The sequence below is a fragment of the Crocuta crocuta genome, unplaced genomic scaffold (assembly GCF_008692635.1).
Source record: "Crocuta crocuta isolate KB4526 unplaced genomic scaffold, BGI_CrCroc_1.0 scaffold13, whole genome shotgun sequence".
NCBI lineage: Eukaryota > Metazoa > Chordata > Mammalia > Carnivora > Hyaenidae > Crocuta > Crocuta crocuta.
In genome coordinates this window covers 3,672,448-3,694,627 of record NW_027530007.1, presented here as the reverse complement: position 1 = coordinate 3,694,627, position 22,180 = coordinate 3,672,448, and the positions used below count along the sequence as shown (strand labels likewise).

General features: G+C 47.5%; 1 long non-coding RNA gene across 2 annotated transcripts; it reads right to left on the bottom strand.

The window, feature by feature from the left end:
- Positions 1–1,700: 1,700 nt before the first annotated feature.
- LOC144231338 (uncharacterized) lies at positions 1,701–21,713 on the bottom strand. Of its 2 annotated transcripts, none has more exons than XR_013335053.1 (5): positions 21,557–21,713; positions 12,125–12,213; positions 10,982–11,105; positions 3,496–3,553; positions 1,701–1,926 (listed from the first exon to the last, which is right to left on the bottom strand). It is a non-coding gene; the product is annotated as an uncharacterized LOC144231338 (long non-coding RNA). The 2 variants fall into 2 exon arrangements; XR_013335054.1 differs by lacking the exon at positions 21,557–21,713 and adding an exon at positions 12,297–12,736.
- Between the last annotated feature and the right edge of the window lie 467 nt (positions 21,714–22,180).

The window sequence follows — 22,180 nt, the reverse complement described above, 5'->3', positions numbered from 1 at the left end:
GTTGGTTAAGCGTCTGACTCTTGATTTCGGCTCAGGTCATGATCTTATGGTTGGTGGGATCGAGCCCCATGTCGGGCTCCGTGCTGACAATTCGGAGCCTGCTTGGGATTCTCTTTCTTCCTCTCTCTGCCCTTCCCTTGTTCACATAATCTCTTGCTCTCAAAATAAATAAACAAACTTAAAACAAAAAAACAGAGAAAGAAAGTGCCTAAATTTTTAGCATTTTGTTTAACCAATTGTAGACTCCGGTCAGATCCATGCACATTTATTAACCAACCCACTATGTAAATATTTGACTCTGAGAGAGCATGTATTACCTGGTCCATATACTCAATGAAGTTCATCATCGTGTTAGTGACATAAGATCTCCGTTCCAGAAGCAAGAACAATATAAAATAGGCTATAATCAAGTGCTTTTGTCATTTGAAAAGAACTTGCTCTGTATTACCTCTGTGAGCTTGCCAATTCTAAACTTAGCATTCTATCTAGAATTTCTGTTGGCAACCTTGTCTACAAAAAGTTTCTCTCCTTCAGGCATACTTCCTCCATGAATCTTCTTTTATTTTTCCCATCACAAAGTGATCATTGGCTTTCAGTATCTTTAAAGATATATTTTTGATACTTAGAAATGATTGAATGTGACATATATGTTAGCCATCTTTCTAAACCATCTTATTATTTTAGAAAATATATCTATATATTCTTTGGGGTTTTTTTATATGTAGAAAATTATATCATGGGGCACCTGGGTGGCTCACTCAGTTGAGCATCCAACTTCGACCCAAGTCATTTCACAGTTCTTGAGTTCAAGCCTCGAGTCGGGCTCTGTGCTGACAGCTCAGAGCCTGGACCCTGCTTTGGATTCTGTGTCTCCCTCTCTCTCTGACCCTCTCCCTTTCTCTCTCTCTCCCTCAAAAATAAACATTACAAAAATTTTAAAGGGAGTATTTCAAACATTTTTATATTTATACTGTCTGTTTATAGTTCTCTGTCAGGTTAAGGAAAGTTTATTCTAATCCTAGTACTAACTAGAAACTAACAGTTTCTTTTTTAAAATTGAAATGAAGAGGAATTTTATCAGTATTTTTTTTGCATCCATTGAGATTATCAAAGTTCTTTCTCATTCAGTCTGTTATTGTGGAAGATGGCAACCCAGAGCTGTCCAAACTCAAGGTGAAGGACATAGTCCTCCAGACTGTCAAGTCAGCATCAACTTATGACACCAGACCAGGGTTAGAGTAAGGTCCCAGGAGCCCCCAGACCAGCTGGCTACACAGTTGGGGGTCTGGATTTGCTTGGTTCCCTACAATGACTCACACACTCAGGAAAGCACTATACTTATCATTACAGTTTTATTTTAGCAAAAAGATACAAACCAGAGCCCTCCAAGGGAAGAGTTACATAAGGCAGAATTTGGAACTGGGGGGGTTTCAGACACAAAGCTTTTGTGTCCTCAGGGAGGCGTTACCTTCCCAGCCTCAAAGTGTGGCAAGATGCAGTTTGGCCCACCCCAGGAAGCTTTGGTGTCCAGAATCATGATGGAGTCTTCGTTACATAGGAGCGATCGATTGAATTATTTTCGATCCATGTGGTTTTGACTTCAATTTCTAGCAACACTCCTGCTCCCCACCCCCACCCAAGTCAGACTGATTTCAAGTGGCCCAAAGTCCCAACTCTCTAATCACATTGCTGGTCTTTCTGGCCCAGGCAGTGCCCACCCTGAGTCATCTTATCAGGGTAAAATCTCAACGGTGGTCCAGGGAGCCCATCATGAATAATAAAAACACTCCTTTTACTCGGGAAATGTCAAGAATTTGGAGGAGACCTCCCCGGAGCTGGAACAAAGCCAGATCTCTCTTTGGGTAAAGTGAATTCTTCATGATGCAATGACATCAGGTGTCCTGAAGTCAGCTCAACCTTGCACTCCTGGAATAATATAACAGGATCTTTTAAGAACATGACTCGGTCTGGGGCATCTGGTGGCTCAGTTGGCTGAGTATCTGACTCTTGATTTCAGCTCAGATCATGATACCAGGGTCATGGCATGGGATCAAATCCTGCGTTGGGCTCTGTGCTGAGTGTGGAGCCTACTCGAGATTCTCTCTCTCTCCCTCTAACCCACTCTCCTGCTCATGTTCTCTCTCTCTTAAAAAAAAAAATGACTAGATCAACTTTGCTAATTTTTAAAAGGATTCTGCACCAATCTGTATATATGAATGAGACTGAGTTATAATTTCCATTTCTCTTAGTGACCTTGCAGGCTTTTGAAAATCAAGATCACACTGAGCTCCTGCTTTTGGAAATCAAGATCACACTGAGCTCTTAGAATGAGTTGGAGAGTGCTATCTTTGTTCTTGAGTACAAGAAGAATCTTCATTAGATTGGAATGATAGGTTCCATGAAAATCTGGGGGCACTTACCTGTGAAACTATCCAACCTTGGTGTTTTGCTTTGGCAGAACTTTTAATACTGTTTCCATGATTAAAACAATTATAGGACTATCCAAACTTTCTATTTCTTCTTGAGTCAGCATTGAGAAATTGCATTTTTCTTTAAAAATTCTTTAATGTTATTTATTAAACAAAAATTTTATTAATGTTTATTTATTTTGAGAGAGTGGGGGGGAGGGACAGAGAGAGGAGGAGACACAGAATTTGAAGCAAGCTCCAGGTTTGGAGCACTGAGCCTGACTTGGGGCCTGAACCCACAAACCATAACATCATGACCTGAGCTGAAGTCAGACGCTTAAGTGACTGAGCCACCCAGGTGCCCCAAGAAATTGCATTTTTGTAGAAGATTGTCTATTTTACCTGTCAAGTATATCCGTATAAAACTGTTTATGGATTTTACTTATCTTTTTAGTTTCTGCTGGATTGGTGGTTAAATACTTATGCCTTTTCTTCTTTCTGGAGCAGTATCTTTAGAAATTAGTCTATTTTACTAGTCTTTCCAAAGGACCAGCATTTGGTTTTGTCAATTATTTCTAGTGTATTTCCCCCCACTCCCATTCATTGATGCCTGCTCTTTTCTTTATTATCTCTGCTTTCTATTTCTTTGGATGGATGTTGTGTTTTTCCTCTTACTGTTTTTAGTTGGAGTTAGCTCATTAATTTTGATTTTTTATTCCTTTTTTAATGTTTATTTTTGAGAGAGACAGAGACAGAGACAGAGACAGAGTACAAGCAGGGAAGGGACACAGAAAGAGAGGGAGACACAGAATCTGAGGCAGGTTCCAGGCTCTGAGGTATCAGCACAGAGCCCAATATGGGGCTCGAACTCATGAGCTGTGAGATCATGACCTGAGCCAAAGTCAACGCTTAACCGATTGAGCCACCCAGGTGCCCCTTGAGTCTTTATTCTTTGCAAATACAGTGAAACCTTGGACCACGAGTAACTTGTTCTGTGAGTGTTCCACAAGATGAGGAAACATTTATAATAAATTTGAAGTTGATGAACGAGCGATGTCTTGCAGGATGAGTAGTGCATGATACTTACGGTCCCGTGATCACAACTGAGACAATGGTTCTTGAAAACTCACTTTGACGCACAGGTGCTGTGGATTACAAGCATGTTTATGGAACAAATTATGCTGGCAAACCAAGATTTTACTGTGTAAGTATTTAGGACTATGCATTTCCCTCGAAGTATCCCTTTCGCTATGACACATGAGTGTGTGTTTTTCATGATTGGTCTAAGAATTTCTAGATTTTCATGATAATTTCTTTTTGGAGTCATGAATTCTTTTCTATTTTCTAAATTCCAATATATGAAAACGCTCTATCTTTTTGTATTGATATTGTGTTTAAAGAATGTGATGAATGTGATATTTATTTTTTCAAATTTGTTGAGATGGGCTTATGATCTAGTACATGACTAATTTTTATAACCCTTCAATGTGTATTTAAGGAACATGGGCATTCTCTAACCGGTACATTTAGGAGCTTACACATGGCTATGAGATCACAATTGTCCAAATATATTTTTTGCTGCTTGACTTAGCAATAATTGAGAGAACCATTGGTAGATTTGTTAATTTCTCCCTATATTTCTATCAATTTTTTATTTATATGGAGTGAAACTTTTTTATTGGGTGCATGTACACTTGGAATTCTTATGTCTTCCTGGTAAGTTGAAAATTATATCATTGTATCATAACATTTTCTGTCTTAGAATCTACTTTTTTGTGACATTGAGCCAGTTTTCCTCTGATTAATATTTTCCTGGTACATCTTTCCCCATGTCTTTTTGCTCAGGTGTATCCCAAACAAGATTTCTCCCCATATAATAATGTCTGCCTTGGGGTGCCTGGGTGGTTCAGTCGGCTAAAGCGGCCGACTTCAGCTCTGGTCATGATCTCACAGTTCATGGGTTTGAGCCCCATGTCAGGCTCTGTGTTGACAGCTCAGAGCTGGAGCCTGCTTCGGATGCTGTGTCTCCCTCTCTCTCTGACCCTCCCCCGCTCACACTCTGTGTCTCTCTCTCAAAGATAATTAAACATTAAAAAAAAAGTCTGCCTTTTCACTGATAGATTCAATCCACTTATATTTGGATTATGAATATCATGATATCAGTTTCCACAATCTTAATGAGGTGACACTGGAGAATATGAGTCCCAAGATGATCTCTGTTTGCCAGTAATCAAAGCCAGTGATCTCAAACTCTCAGCCATGTCGATTGTCTTTGACTCTTCCTCCTGGTGTTTCCATTAAGTTGTGCATCTTGAAAAAATGTCATTTTCTACTTAGGTGTGGGGCTAAAACCGAATCTTTGGGAAATTAATGAATCCACATAATTTCTCAAAGTTTCTCTCAGGGGTACTCTAAGGGGCAGCAGAATGTTTATGGGAATGCATGGACTTTAGCACTGGGCAGAACTGTCTCCTAATCTTTCCTCTGCCACTTTCTTGCTGTGTGATTTGGGTACATTCCTTAATCTCTCTGACTCCGTTTCTTCATCTGGAAATCAAGAATAATCACACCTCTGTCCCCAAGATATTTACCAGGCAAATGGAATTGCCTGGCTTCTAGCAGGCGCTCAGCGACTGTTTGTGCTTTTTCTTCTTCTCCACCCTCTTCCAGGCCCATGGACTTGATGATGTCAAGAACATTTTGTAAATATTACAAATGAGATGTGTCATTGTGATTATTACTTATTAAAATCACTTTGTTTCCTGATTTCAGTGATTCATCTCCACCGAAAGGAAGATTTGTGCTGCTCAGGCTAACAAAAACTTGGCAAAACAATGATCTGGGCAGCTTATGCTGTACTGGTCACGATGTCCGTCTACACTGGCATCGATTTCAGGTAATCACCGAGCTTTCTGAAGCTTTTCTGTTTGCGTATTTGTTTTAGGGCAGATCGAGTGTGACTTCGGTAATATGATTGCATTCTCAGGAATTCACAGAGATGAAAACACAGATCTGAGATGGTGCCAGAAAGAATAAGAAGTTCCCAATGCGTAAGAGTAGAGGAGTCTGAGAAGGCTAAGACATTCTGAGTCTCCATCTTGTATTGATGAGGAACTTAGAAGTGTTCTCTTCTCTGGGCTTTCTGACCCATCCAATGCTGATAAAACAGATTATGAATCATCTCTCCCAGATCTTATCTTGGTTTTTTTGCCTCATTTGTTTTTTATCATCATCAAATATTTTGAGCATCTTCAGGTGTTAGGGGTTAAATAGTTTTTATGTAGTTGGTCAGTTGGCCAGAGGGTATTTGAGCATCACCTGTGCTCAGCATTTTTTTTTTTTTTTTTTTGGTTCATATGTTTTAGCAGTTTGGGACCTCATATGGAATCGCAAAAAGGACAGAGGAGGTGGAGGAAGAGGCCATACCTTCAGGCTTTCGTGCATGTCATGGTGTGGTTAAGTTGGAAACATGGGGTAATCAGCGAAGATTTACTGGAGAAGCTGATAGTGCACAGGACATTGTCCCAGCAATGACTGCCACTTCCTGGCTGTGTGATCGCGGGTAGGCGGCTTCAGCTCTCTGCGGTTCAGTGTTTTCAACCGTGAATAGAGGATGATGGGACCTTCTTTGCAGGGTAGTAGTAAGGCTTAAGTAAGTCAGTACATATAAAACATCAGTACAGCATACAGCTTCCCAACCATCATGCAGGGCTCAAGGGCTTCCCGTGGCGGGCAGACCTGTCGGTTACAGGCACCTGGCTACGTGCACCCCTGTCTGTTACCCCTAAACATGCCTAAAACCCTGTATTTTCCATGAGAGCCGTGATGTGACGAAGCCCAAAGGGCACTACCGATATTGGTTCTCTAGGCCTGAGGGTGTGGGTGTCTTGGCAGATGAATGCATTGGTGCAGCCACTTGAGGCCACCATGAAGAGTCTGTATTTGGTCCATCGACATCAGAGTGCTCTGAGCTTTTATTTGATCTGCTGGCAGCAAAAGTATTTGACACATGAGAGCACAGCTAAGACCAAAATCAACCAGAGTGATTTGTGCCTCTTCTATTATCAACAGTTGGAATAGAATTTGAATCAACCATGTGAAAAATTATTCTTTAGCGTAAACATGTGGACCAGGGGCTAAATTCCTACTCCCTCCTTCCATCTCTCGGATAAGTTAAAAGCCTTAAACAGCGTGATTTTGTGGAACCGCTGACCTCGTGCTGCCCTGTCTGGCACATGACCAGTGATTTGAAGGTTCTGATCGAATGCACCCAGTTAAACAGGAAGCTGGGGGGTCAGTCGTCGCGAAGGTGGGGGTGGGCAAGTACGGTTCCTTATAGGGATCTCTGTATCTTTGGGTATGTTTGACAATTCCCATCATTAAGTTATTAAACATTTGTTCAGCTAATGGAAAATCCCTTATATAGGATAAAGGATGAGAGACAATTATGATTAATTCTATTATTTATATTCTTCCAAAATTTTCTAAACGACGTGGAAGGTCTCTGCTCCAGTCACTGTTTCTTATTGCCTTATTTCTCTCTTTTCTTTCCTCTTGAGAATAGTTTACTGACGGCAATAAATCATGAGTTAAGGTTCACTGACACTACTTATAACAATGGAAGCAGCAGCGAAGACTTACACACTTACACTTACTATATGACAGACACACTTTCAAGCATCACAACCTGATGAGGCAGGTACTCTATTATTCCCATTTTATGGATAGGGAGACAGAGGCACAGAGGGGAACTCATCCAAGTTCACACAGTCAGTAAGTGGCAGAATCAGGAGGCCAACCCAGGCCATCTGGTTCCAACATCCAATGTCTTTGATGGCATAGGGTTGGACCAAAATTTAGCATTGGCTCTTGTATTTGCCCCAAATCTTCCTTGTGGCTTTGGCTTTGACGGAGGAGCCGCATGCCTGCCTCCACACGCCATTTCTGGCATCCTTGACCTTATGTGTAATTACAAAGGCTGCCACCATAACTCATCGGCTTAATGTCAGGAATTTAAATAAGAATATAATTAGAATTCTGTGTCAGTATTGATAAACCACCTTTCAAAATATGGGTGTTTTAGATGCTCCTTGGAGAAAAAAATCTTCTAGGTGCTCTTTACCTTAAAATTCAGTCAGCTGAAGAATCAATGCACCATGGCAAGAAAAAGATGCTAGAGTAACTGATGTGAGAGAAGTTAATTTTATGTGCAAAAATGACTACACTCAAAAAATGAAAACATAGGGAAATAGGCTGACATGTAATATGAATAGGGAAAGTGTGTTAGCTAGATAACTTTAAAAAGATCGTTGCGGCAACAAGGTCTATAAAAACATAAATAATTGTATAGGGCAGAACAAGAGAGATTAGACTGTTTTTGCAATTCTCATTTTGTCTGGAGTCGACTTGCATTCATGACATTAAGCAAAATCCTGAAGGATTATATTTAACTTATAGTAAAATCCATCTAGGTGATGAGCCTTTTCAAGAGAAGCCCCACTCGGAAAGTCTCCATGTCTTGTAGGATGAATTACAAGCATAACATCAAAGTTTCTCAAGGAGAACAAGGCTCTAAACCCATGTCTAATATATGAATGATAACTCATCCTCTCTCCAGACATAGCTGAGAATATAAAAAGTGTGACTCAATGAAGAAGTGCTGGAGAGAAGAGAAACATTATGTGCTATTCCATCAGCAACCAAAAGTGAGCACTTTATTTGTTTGTTTGTATTTGAGAAAGGGAGCGAGAGAGCACACACGTGAGTAGGGGAGAGGAAGAAGAGAGAGAGTCCCAAGAAGACTCCACGCTCAGCGCAGAGCTCAATGTGGGGCTCGATCCCATGACCCCGGGACCATGACCTGTGCTGAAACCAAGAGTCAGAGGCTCAACCGACTGAGCCACCCAGGCACCCGTGACACCTTTTTAATATTGCAACTGCGCCTACGAGAGAGATACAGTTGACATCTTGAGAGATTTTTCCACACTGTAGTGTTAAACCTTGAAAATGTGACTATCGAGTTTTAAAAGCTCTCTTTCTTGAATATTTAAAATAAAATTTCAGATGTTCCGTTATATCCTAGAAGCTTATTTTATGAAAGTTATTTACGTTAGGTCAAATATTGGTGTTAATAACTGGACCTTCAAGATCTGGCCAAACTGTATTCACGGAATCTTTAGGCACAAAAATTTCTGTAAAACAGGAAAGAAATTTAACATTATCTTAAAAATTATAAAACTTAGTGGAGAATTACAAGACAGAAGTTATAGAAGAAAACATACTCATTCTAATAGGGAACAGGGAGTAACTAAATCCAAAGTAGAAGGGTAAAGAGCATGGGGCCAGGGATGACCACAAGCTGAGTAACAGTTGGCCTTACAAACAATAACAGCTAGTATGTTTGGAGAGTAATCCTATTACCTGTGTATTAATTACATCAGTCAAACATTTATGAAATGTTATACCCAGTAAGAGTTGATAATGGCATACAGACACTGGACAAGGTATAGATTGATCATAGCTTTTTAATTTTAATTTTTAAAATTTTAATTTAATTTTATTTTAGTGAGTAGTTAAGCGGGCCAGAATTGTTTCATTAATAAAGCATTTGACTAAGAGGCACCTTGATTACTTTATCAAGAATGTGAAGTGTTTTTAATGGAAAAATGCAAACATATGACCTCCATAACTATGGAAAAGAAGAAAGACTTTTGAATAAAACTATGCTTCTTGGGGCGCCCGGTGGCTCAGTCAGTTAAGCATCCGAATTTGGCTCAGGTCATGATCTCCCCGTTTGTGAGTTCGAGCCCCTCATCAGGCTCTGTGCTGATAGTTCGGGGCCTGGAGCCTGTTTCAGATTCTGTCTCTCCCTCTGCCCTCCCTGGCTCTCCCTGTCTCTCTCTCAAAAATAAATAAACACTTTAAAATTAAAAAAAAAAAAAGCAAGAGAACAAGAAATCCTAATGGGACTTTGGGTTACTTGTTGTTGTATTTATAGATTAATTTGTGCAAGAAATTTTAAAAAAACAACAAAGCAAAAGAAAACAAGAAATCCTAATGGGACTTTGGGTTACTTGTTGTTGTATTTATAGATTAATTTGCGCAAGAAATGGCCACTGTATTAGTCTAGTCCGGCTCTATGCAGGAAGTTGGAGCTCAACTAAACTAGGAAATTTCAGCAGAATTTATTTGCCAAGGCATGGGACGTGCACCTGGGCTAGGTGCCAAGGTGGGGGGCGGGGGGTGGGCTGAGGCCACCGCTGGTTCTAAAGGGGCTGGGGGCACCCGACAGGGACAACAGCCGTGTGGAGAAGCCACCTGGCAGGGGTTGTAACCTTTGGTCACTCTTCTGCTGACCTGTCTCCTGAAGGTCCTGCCCACTGGCCAAACCCAACAGAAGCCAGGGGGCAAAGGGTCAGCAGGATGGGGAAGCAAAGGGAACATGGCCAGCCTTGCAACCTCAGGCCATTTGCACATAACATATTTAAAAGCGAGGAGAGAACGTTTAAAAAAAAAAAAGATTTCCATTGTAAGGGAGACTGTGTTCCCAGGATCCTACAACTTAGCCTTGGCCTGGAGGCTCTCCAGGGGCTCTGAGAGCCCTTTTCTCTCCCTAATCACGTCTACCTTCCCCGCTCAGGGTGGCCAACTTTGACACAGGCAAACGCAGTACAGCCAGTTAAATGTGAATCTCAGGTAAACTACGCAGGCTCCTTGGGAGAAGAATAGTCTTAGCAATACTTTATCTGGCTGTCCCGTCCCTCCTGGACTGGGCTTGTCAGAGCAGGTACATGGCCCCTCATCCCAGGACAGAATCCAGTACATACTGGGCCCTCGGATGAATGGAATCTTGAACAAAGTTCGAAAGCCACAAGGTTGGGCCACTGGTCATTTAATTTAGATTCAGTCAAAAACGGGGGGAGGGGGTATTTTAAAGCAGCATTTGAATTTTTCTTTGGCAGTCCAGGGCGACGATGGGAGAGGGCTGTGAGGGTGGAAGCCATGTCCCCAGGAAGCCTGAAGCCACCGGGGACCTGACCCTGCTCCCCGCAGCTCCCGTGGGTGCTCCCTGCAGTGAGCCCGTCTGACTCCCCGAAGTGGCCTTTGTCTGCGGGTCACCTGTGTCCTGCACGGTTTCAGTGCCAGGGCTCTCTGGGGCCGCGCAGGGGTTTAGACGGCTCCGGCATTGCCCCAGATACATTTGTTGGATTATTTCAGCAGAAAGCCAGGAGGAGGGCGGGTAGTCAATAGGTAGGTAATTCTGGACGCGTCTCTCACCTGCTTCCTTAAAGACCACAACTGTGGATGACTAGGGCCTCCTCCACGAAGCCCACGTGACAGAAGTCTGGGCCTGAGAATCTCTGAGATCCCTTCTGATACTATCTTTGTAGAGAGAGAGCACGGGGCTCGCCGCCCGGTGGCTTTGAATATAGCATCTGATGAGCCTAAATCATCGTTCGAACACCCTTCTACGGCCAAGATACTGTTCTTTCCTCTGGACCCGTGGATAGCCGCTATATGCTCGGATTTCAAAAACAGAGAATTTGGGAATTAAGGAGAAAAATGCATCACACCTGGGCAGACACCTCAGAGCAGACGGTCCACAGACACTAAAGTCCCGCTGTGCTTGGCTCCCGTGGAAAAGCCAAAACTTCGTTCAGAGAATTATAACGAACCGGGGACCCTCTCCCATGAGACCTGGACAAGAGGAAATTAGTTAAAATCACAACAGGAAGTTTACATTATAGTGAAAAGTAAAAAAAGAATCCATTCACAGGAAATGGTCCTTGATATCATTGGCTCTGGGAGGACATGCATGTTTTGGCACCTGCCCCCCCCACCCCCCGGTGACATAGAGACCCTAGCGAGTCCATCTCATGTGGGCTCAAGCCACCAAGCTTTAAAGTCCGAAGAGATCAAAACCTCTTTGAACTCTGTTTGTGAAGCAGCCTCTCTGATGAAACATGACGACAGGTACCTAAACCTTTGCCTGAGCAAACTTGGCTGAGGCACCCGCCTGGTGCCGCTTCTCGAAAAGTCTCCTCTGGCATTTATGAGGCATTACATCATGGTCTCTTTTATGAGCTGAAATGATGAAATATCAAGAACAAGGAATTAAACAGACGGGCCTGGGTTGGTGAGACATGTAGCCAGATGACTTGACTTCCGATGGTGACGGAAGTGGGCTTACCCTTCCTTGTTTGGACAGTGACTGGGCCATTAGAGTTGTTTTTGAAGCAAACCAGAAATAGAATCAATTGCTGTTTGTGGTGATACAAAAAATATAGGTTTTGGGCTGGGAAACGAGACATCTAAGAGGCAGCAGCCGATTTGGGAGTGTGTTTTAAGTTGGGCGAAGCTTTGGAACATCCACAGAAAGAAATGTATATCCTAAGAGCCATGTCATAAGTTTTTCAATCCTTTCCATCAGGGACATGAAAATACCTACCTGTTCGAAAACCAGACTTCAGTTCCCTGGTGGGACAGTTTTTTGGCAGAGCCCCATGAGTGACCCTGAAGGCTGTTGCCTCTGACATCGGGGCACCCGGAGGAGGGACCCCAAACAGCCCCAGGGTCCTGATCATGTCCTTTATCGTCTTAAGCTATTATCCCAAGTATGGAAGATGAGCATGAGAATGTCATCTGGAATAACTGAATTACTCAGAAATAAGGGAAAACCCTTTAATGCATTAGGCGTCTATTATAGCCCCACTTACCAGGCATCCAGCCACACGCAAGGCACCACAGAGGGGACAGTCAGTGACGAGGTAGGACCGGAGCCTGCTTCCAAGGGCTTTTGATAAAGCTGGAGGTTGAAACAAACACTTGTGAAAAAATCAGAGACGGGAGAGGAGTGGATTGCAGGAGATGTATTACTGGTTTACGTACGGGAGGGCAGCGATGTTACGGGGACGTGGGGCTGGCCGCACATGTCGCAGGATGGCAGGTGCACGGGCTGGGGGGCCCGTGGCCAGGCGGGAGGGCCCCTGGAGCCATCCCCGCGGAGGTTCTGGGCGCCGGGACAGGAGGGAGATGGAGAGGAGCAGGTCAGAGGAAGACCTGGCTGCAGCTTGGAGGAAGGGAAGAAGAGAGGGAGCCGGAGCCTGGGGGGTCGTGCCGCCCCCACCCCGGGAAAGTAGGGTCACGGGGAGGGAGGGGAGAGGTGATTGGGGTTGGGAGTCGGAGTTAAGAGTGAGGCCACCCAAGGGATGTCCGTGCCAAGCAATCCTGCGCTAGGGTTGGCCTGTTGACCCAGGCGAAGAGGAGGGTTGGGGAGCCATGCTCTGGAAATCAGAAGATGAAGTCCGGAGAAGGAAGAGCCCTAAGGACCCCGCTTTCTCCTTCCTCTCTCTGAGCCTCCTTCCCTCCCTTCCCCCCCTCCTCCCTCCCTCCCTCCCTCCTCTCTTCCTTTCCTCTGTCCATCCCTCTCTCTGCCTCTGTCTCTCTATTTTTATCCTTTCTCCTCCCACACCCCCCCCCTTCCTGTAGGCAATCCCTCCAACGTATTTGATGGGGATTGCTTGGCTTTTATAATTTGCTGTACTGCTGTTTCAGCTCCTATATTTTTGGTAACTTCGTGTTTTAGAATAACTTCAAATTTGCTGAAAAGTTGCAAGAAGCGCATAAGGCCCTCCCATATACCTTTTACCCAGATTCATGCATTCACACTTGGCCTGTTTGCTGTATCATCGTCTGTCTCTCTTTCCAGCTCTCTCCACTCACACACCCACACATACACACACGTACACACGCACACACACACACACACACGTGCATATTGTCTCTGAACCTTCTGAGAGTCGGTAGGAGGCATTGGGCCCCGTATACTTCAGCGTGTATTTCCTAATAACTAAAACATGCTTGCGCACAGGCACAACACGATGACCAGAATCAGGAAACTTCACATGTACGGAAAGCGATTATCCAATCCACGGTCCGTATTCAAATTTCATCCACTGTCCCAGTATCGTCCCTTGTAGCTTCTCGTGTCCGGGACCGAATCGAGGATGGCGGACAGCCCTCGGTCCCCTCACTCACGGCTCTGCCACGCACACCTTGCTCGCCCGGGCCTCCTTCTGTCTGACGGTCACCTTCCCACCGCCCCTCCTGCTCTGGGCTGGGGCCCTTCTCACAGTGCTTCCCTCGCTAACCCCCTCGGGCCACCTCTTTGTCCACACCCCCCTTCGCTGCCCTTCTCTCGGCTAGACGTGCTCTCCAGGGACCCGGCTGGCGGCTCCTGACCTTGAGCAGTTCCGTTCATCTGGGAAACCCAGATGATGAAGGCGCCCATTTTCACAGGGTTTTCAGAGGACCAGACGGGTCTGTGTTGAGTCCAATTATGCACACAGGACACTGCCTGGCACCCAGGGGGGCTCCGTGGCCTCCGTCCCCTCTCCATCTCAGCATCGCCTGCGTGACCGCCGTCTACCCAGCACATAGCAGGTACTCAGTAGACTGGACTGAGTCCAGGTGGGGGAAACAGCACCGGGTGGTGTCCCAGGTGATGGGAGCCCCAGGGAAGAGGGAAGACCCCCCAGAGGGAGCTTGGAGCTGACCTAGCACCTCGCCACGCCCCTTGGTTCTGGAATGTCACAGTGAAGGGTGTGCAGCACCCTCGAGGGGGGGTCCCCCCTGTGGGCTCAACTTCCCTGTGTTAGTCAGTGTTTTCTGATGGCAGGTGGAGAGAGTGCTGGGCGCCCGAGTTAAAGGCTCTGATCGTAGGAGCCGCGGATTTTGCTAGCAAGAAAGTGACCGGTGGGCTAAAGGATGGCTTGGTGGGGGCGCCTGCCCTGTGTCCCCCTGGGGCTCCCGTGACTCGGGAGCTGGGCGCTGGGCGAGTGACGAGGGGACCCCAGGGGCAGTGCGGGCAGCGAGGTGGTGGAGCCAGGCCTCCGGGTGGAGGGAGGGTCTGGGTGCCCAGGATGGCCGTCTGGACGCTGAGTCAGCACCCCTTGTTGATTCAGGAAGGAGTTCGTGCCCTCGGTAAACGAGCGGCCATCACCCTGGAGGGCAGAGCATGGAGGTCCAAGGCCAAAACCTTTGGCCCCTCCGCCAGGGGCAGGGAGGAAGGAGGGGCTGCTGAGCCAGACGCTGCTGTCTCCAGAAGCTTCAGGAGGCCAGCTCCAGCGGGGGGGGCCCCGAGTGCCAGGGAGCAAGGACGCCCCGGAGGGAGGCGTCCCTACCGGTTCATACTTAAACCACCGGAAACGCAAACTGTTGGAGTCGAACACAAGCTTTTCTTTCTGAGCCTTAAAGGATCCGGGTGGATGGGGCTGGTACCACTAGTTCCACGGCCAGTACCACTAGTTCCATGGCTTGCACTACTAGTTCCACGGCCAGTACTACTAGTTCCACGGCCAGTACTACTAGTTCCACGGCCAGTACTACTAGTTCCACGGCCAGTACTACTAGTTCCACGGCCAGTACTACTAGTTCCACGGCCAGTACTACTAGTTCCACGGCCAGTACTACTAGTTCCACGGCCAGTACTACTAGTTCCACGGCCAGTACTACTAGTTCCACGGCCAGTACTACTAGTTCCACGGCCAGTACTACTAGTTCCACGGCCAGTACTACTAGTTCCACGGCCAGTACTACTAGTTCCACGGCCAGTACCACTAGTTCCACGGCCAGTACTACTAGTTCCACGGCCAGTACTACTAGTTCCACAACCAGTACCACTAGTTCCACGGCCAGTACCACTAGTTCCACGGCCAGTACCACTAGTTCCATGGCTTGTACTACTACTTCCACGGCCAGTACTACTAGTTCCACGGCCAGTACTACTAGTTCCACAACCAGTACCACTAGTTCCACGGCCAGTACCACTAGTTCCACGGCCAGTACCACTAGTTCCATGGCTTGTACTACTACTTCCACGGCCAGTACCACTAGTTCCACGGCCAGTACTACTAGTTCCACGGCCAGTACCACTACTTCCACGGCCAGTCCACTACTTCCACGGCCAGTACCACTAGTTCCATGGCTTGCACTACTAGTTCCACGGCCAGTACTATTAGTTCCACGGCCAGTACTACTAGTTCCACGGCCAGTACTACTAGTTCCACAACCAGTACTAGTTCCACAACCAGTACTACTAGTTCCATGGCCAGTACCACTAGTTCCACGGCCAGTACCACTAGTTCCACAACCAGTACCACTAGTTCCACGGCCAGTACCACTAGTTCCACGGCCAGTACCACTAGTTCCATGGCTTGTACTACTACTTCCACGGCCAGTACCACTAGTTCCACGGCCAGTACTACTAGTTCCACGGCCAGTACCACTACTTCCACGGCCAGTCCACTACTTCCACGGCCAGTACCACTAGTTCCATGGCTTGCACTACTAGTTCCACGGCCAGTACTATTAGTTCCACGGCCAGTACTACTAGTTCCACGGCCAGTACTACTAGTTCCACAACCAGTACTAGTTCCACAACCAGTACTACTAGTTCCATGGCCAGTACCACTAGTTCCACGGCCAGTACCACTAGTTCCACAACCAGTACTACTAGTTCCACGGCCAGGACTACTAGTTCCACGGCCAGGACTACTAGTTCCACGGCCAGGACTACTAGTTCCACGGCCAGGACTACTAGTTCCACGGCCAGGACTACTAGTTCCACGGCCAGGACTACTAGTTCCACGGCCAGGACTACTAGTTCCACGGCCAGGACTACTAGTTCCACGGCCAGGACTACTAGTTCCACGGCCAGGACTACTAGTTCCACGGCCAGGACTACTAGTTCCACGGCCAGGACTACTAGTTCCACGGCCAGGACTACTAGTTCCACGGCCAGGACTACTAGTTCCACGGCCAGGACTACTAGTTCCACGGCCAGGACTACTAGTTCCACGGCCAGGACTACTAGTTCCACGGCCAGGACTACTAGTTCCACGGCCAGGACTACTAGTTCCACGGCCAGGACTACTAGTTCCACGGCCAGGACTACTAGTTCCACGGCCAGGACTACTAGTTCCACGGCCAGGACTACTAGTTCCACGGCCAGGACTACTAGTTCCACGGCCAGGACTACTAGTTCCACGGCCAGGACTACTAGTTCCACGGCCAGGACTACTAGTTCCACGGCCAGGACTACTAGTTCCACGGCCAGGACTACTAGTTCCACGGCCAGGACTACTAGTTCCACGGCCAGGACTACTAGTTCCACGGCCAGGACTACTAGTTCCACGGCCAGGACTACTAGTTCCACGGCCAGGACTACTAGTTCCACGGCCAGGACTACTAGTTCCACGGCCAGGACTACTAGTTCCACGGCCAGGACTACTAGTTCCACGGCCAGGACTACTAGTTCCACGGCCAGGACTACTAGTTCCACGGCCAGGACTACTAGTTCCACGGCCAGGACTACTAGTTCCACGGCCAGGACTACTAGTTCCACGGCCAGGACTACTAGTTCCACGGCCAGTACCACTAGTTCCACGGCCAGTACTACTAGCTCCACGGCCAGTACCACTAGTTCCACGGCGTTTAGGAAGGGGACGGTCTGCCCTTCTCTGGTGCCCAGAGCAGGCAAACAAACACCCAGGACGCGGGTCTGTGCCGCAGCCTCACCAGGTCACCTTAGCTAAGGCCCTCAGGGCTTAGGTCTCCAGGGACGGCCCCGACTATGCTTCCCGGGCAGCCTGGCTGCTAGCAGTCCCCCCCAGGGAACTAGTAGTCGTGCTGGCAGTACTAGTAATGCCGTAGGGCGACCACTGGCACCTGCCTGGCCAATCGCACTTGGTTTAGAGACATAATGGGACGATTCTGCCACCGAGAGCCGTGGACCCAAGCCCCCCCTGGGGAGTCCCAGCACCTGTCCTGGGTTTTCGCTGATTTATGCTTGAAATGCGCAAGTCATTTTCTTCTAGCACTTTAAATGTTCCGTGCATTTCTGTTTTTTTTTTTATCATGAAACACGGCAAACACACCCCTAAACAGGCCGCTGCCCCCCACCTCCTACAGGCGCCAGCCTGTGGATGAGCTTGTTTCCACGAGAGCTCCTTGGCGTACTCTATTATTATTTTTTGTATGGACACATTTCTAAGTTTTTAAAATATTTGTTTATTTTTGAGAGAGAGAGAGAGACAGAAAGAGAGCATGAGCAGGGCAGTGGCAGAGAGAGAGGGAGATGCAGAACCCAAAGCAGCTCCAGGCTCCGAGCCATCAGCACAGAGCCCGACGTGGGGCTCGAACTCACGTACCGTGAGATCATGGCCTGAGCCCAGTCGGACACTCAACCCATTGAGCCCCCCGGGCACCTCTGTACATACACTTTTCACCGAGGTCTAATGTTACAGAAGAGCGCACGGGCCGTACATCTACAGCGTGATGAACGTTTGCCTCCGCTTGTACCATTTTGGAGCCGTTTGTCATGTGATTTCATCTATGTCACCCTGCATATACCTTTTTATTGTGGTGAAAAGCACACAGCCTCGGACATACCATCTGCATCAATTTTAAGTCTGGGGCTCCGTAAGTGTTCGGTAACTCACAGGATTGTGCAACCGATCCCCAGAACTTTCGCATCTTGCGATGCTGAAAAACTCGACTTCAAATCATTTTTATCAGGAGTCACTGGAGAGCCAAGCTGTCAAGTGTACGTAGAAAAAGAGGTCTGCGTTATCGGCCATCCTAGGATAAGCCACCAAGGCCAGAAAGGGACTTGGAGGTCATGATTTTACACCTGACGCCAGAAAGGTTCTGCAAACAGAGGTCCTGGGGCTCACCGCCTCACCCCTGACACATAGCGATTACGGGGTGGACAGCACGTATTAAGGGAGGTCAGGTCCTGTCTCCGCAGTGGCCCTAGTGCTCGTCATCTTTGCACCTTTGGTCTCACGGCGCTCTGACAGCACACTCTGGGTCTGAAAACCAAAATTGTTTTCACGCATTTCTAAAGGAACACAGAATGTTGCCGGCTTTCAAATTTACCGAAAAGGTCTGACTCCCCCCAGTCTGTGCTTAGCTGGGGGAACGGCTGGGGGTGTGGGGAGGGGAGGGGGCTGTAATTCCGCAACCCGATTCTTTCATTATTATTTACATTCTATGTCCTCTCCTTCAAGAATATTTTTTTGACATTTGCCTTCTGGCAGAGCTGGGGCCAGTGAGTGGGAGTCGCAGGGAGGTGGACTTGGCTGCACACAAGGAAGAATGTTCTTAGTCAGAGCTGTCCAAAAATGGAATGGCCTGACTCAGAAGACAGCGTGTCCTCAGCCCGGAGGAGGTCCTGGTGAGGTCCCTTCAGGGGAGCGCCGCCCGGGGCTGGGAGGGCCGTGTGCAGCAGCCAGGGATAACCACACAGTGTGGGCACCTGCTGTGTGCCAGCCCCGTGCCCAGCGCTTCCGTGCGGACGGACTCATTTCATCTTCGAGTGGCCCGATGGGACCGGTACAGTTATCGCCTAGAATCTCCTCTGTCTCACGGATGAGGAAAATGAGACACCCAGAGGCTTCGGGACCTGCCCAAGCGGATGTGGCTGGGAAGCAGCGAGGGGCACAGCCTCAAAGCCAGGCTGGCACGAATCCTTCAGATGTCCATGGGGTTATGTGCCCTGGCTCGGCGACCAGCTGTTGTGTGCTAAAAGAAACTTGTAAGGTGGTTGAGTCAGCATAAACACTCTGGTAGAAGTCAGGAGGGCTGCTAGATCCCAGAGTCAAGGCCCCATCAGTCAAAAGTAATTGGGGCTGCTCAGGACAGAGGGCACGGGGAATGTTCCGCTCCAGGGCCCAGGCTCCCAGCCTTGGCCTCCACTTCGCCCTGCCTCTCCTAGGCCCCGGTCTGTGAACTGGCTCCTTCCTTGCCTGTTCCTTCTAGCCTACCTTCCGGTTTCAGGAGTCCATCCCAGACTTCCCCTTGAGGCCAAGTCCTTGCCTCAGTCACCAGCCCAGGACAGTTTCTCTGATAACACCTTAGGGGGAGCGGCAAGAAGGCCTTTGAACCTGGACTTGGGGGAATCCTGGGAATCAGGCACCCTTGGGAGAAGCAGCTTACATTCCTCACCCGCATTCTCCGTGGGTGCCTGTTGCATGAGGCTGTGGTGAAGGTCACACTATACTAACTCGCAAAATCACAGACGACGGTTGGCTGACTTTTCCCACACGCAGAACGAGGGTCCCACCCCGAGTGTGGCCCCCTGGCATTCCGTCGGTAGGGGTGCCTTCTTTTTTTTTTTTTTTAAATGTTTTATTTACTTCTGAGAGAGAGACAGCATGAGCAGGGGAGGGTCAGAGAGAGAGGGAGACACAGAATCTGAAATAGGCTCCAGGCTCTGAGCTGTCAGCACAGAACCCGATGTGGGGCTTGAACTCACAAGCCATGTGATCATGACCTGAGCTGAAGTCAGACACTTAACCAACTGAGCCACCCAGGAGCCCCGGTAGGGGTCCCTTCTGCAGAGTCCGAAGAACAATCCTTTTTTGTTTACCCTGCGGTGGAAATAGCGACCAGGGCTGGCGCACCGGGCTGTAGATGGGATGAGCTAAGTGATTCCTTTGAACGGTGCTCCAAGTCGGAAAGCTGGGTACCGCTTAGCTCGGGGACCTGGTATTTGTAAAATGAGAAGCACCTAGAATCTCCCTAAAACTCCTTCTAGCTGTAAAACATTCTGATCCATGATCGAGGGAAAGAGGAAAATGTGTGTGTAATAAAATAAAAAGACTTTATGATGGGCCATGAAAGCACACATAAGTACTTGTTTCCCTACTCGGCCCCCTACTCTGGAAAGTTCAATTTCTGGCAATCGTGATGCACATTCTACTTTCCATATATTTTTGCACCATGAAGGCTCCCAAATGGGACATTTACTAACGCTGGACAAGAGATTCCAAACAGGTGAATTGGCCTAGAGGCTGCAACTTTACATCAGGCAGGCCTCCCCGCCGGGGGCCTGGCAGCCTTAGGCATTTATGTAACAATTAGCTACGAGTAAAATCCTTCTCAAATATTACTCACGGTTGTGTTTTCCTTGCAATAATTCTATAAAATAGGTTGAGATCTTTCCTTCTGATTTTGCATTTGGGAAAACTCGTGTACAGGAAGATTTAGGTACTTTTCCAGAATGTGTCCATAGGGACAGAAGCTCTGGCCGGGAACCGGTTAGATCCTAGCTAAGTGGACCTTGGGATCTCAAATCACATCTTTGAATAGAAGAGAGTTGCCTGCTGCTTTCTGTCAAATATTTGCCCCAGACGGCTGCACCTGCTATGAAATTACAGGTTAATGAGGGCTGGAAGGGAAGCCTCTGTCTTCTTTTTTTCTTTCAAGATGTCCTGGACCTGCGTCCCAGCTTTGCTCAGAGTAAAGGAGGAAATTCCTTCACTGCTCATTTTGCTGTCTGAGGAAGGAGTCTGAATCAGAAGGAATAACGGCATGTGTGATTTTAACTGTTTTGAGCATCTGTTGCTATGACACAACCCGTGAAGCCTTTTGTTCATTTTCCTGATTAGCTCCTTCTTTTAGACTTTCCCCACAGCTGTCTGGCCCTTTTCCTGGGCCAGCCTGACACTCTGAAGTAACAGGATTTCTGAACTCCCAACCGCGCTCTAGCACCAAAGACGATTTTGCTCACCAGGGCCCAGGGAGTTGTTTTAAAACACTGGTCCGTGGCACACAAGGCAAAGAGCTTCGACTCTCACGAAGAAGGGTAGCTCATCAAATTGGGAGGCGCCAGACAGAAACGGTGAGATCCTCAATGTCATCAAAACACCTTTCTAGCCCTATAAACAGAAAGTCTCCAGCGCAGAGAGATTGAACATAACACGGAAATCTCACAGGCGAACACTGCAGGTCCCTGTATGCATACTAACTTTCCATCCCAAGTTGTAAAATTTATCAGCACATTCATGAGGTGATAACGGAGTTCCTTAGAATCCACATCCCGCTTTGGGGAGAAGTAAAAGCAACTCGGGATTTTGAGTATGAGCCTCCTTCTTATGAGTGGAAAACCGTCCGCCACAGATTTGGGAAGAGGAAAAAGGTCTCCGACAGCTCGGATGGGCCGAGTTCCTCGTTTGCAGCCCAGAAGAGGTTCTGCTCGGATGCGATAGGAATGTCATGTTCCCGAGAATTCCTTGGTGGAGATTTTTACGCCCGGGACATGGAGAAGGGTGGGTACCGCCTCGCCCAGGTGACTGTGTACTTACGCGCTGATCTGGAGGAGGGCACTTCAGCCACTGATCCGGAACTTCCTTATGCCCTTTCTAGATGTACTTCTGTGGCGTTTTGGAGAACAAAGCTATGTAGGCTCCAATGTGGACACACCTTGTGTAGCCACGCACCAGCAGCCCCCGGCAGGCTCTGGGGCCGATACGGTGTTAGCTCATGGAGGATACGACACCTTAAGCTTCATATTTCAATCCACCTCTCCAGAACAAAGGATTTTTGTTTTTGTTTTTGTTTTTACATGTATTTGTTTTTGAGAGACAGAGTGAGACAGAGCGCAAGCAGAGGAGGAGCAGAGAGAGAAGGAGACACAGAATCCAAAGCAGCTCCAGGCTCTGAGCTGTCAGCACAGAGCCCAACGCGGGGCTCGAACCCACAAACCGTGAGATCGTGACCTGAGCCGAAGTTGATCACTTAACCAATGAGCCACCCAGGTGCCCCGGGAATAAAGTTTTTTAAAGAGAGCAAATCTTATGGCCTATTGTCACAGAGGGGGTTTCAGTAATTTTTGTTTCTGATTTATAGATGCATGCACTTCCTTATTCTACCCTGCCCGACTGCAGGAGTGGTTACTAATTTCCCCTTCGCGGTCCACCAAGCCCAGG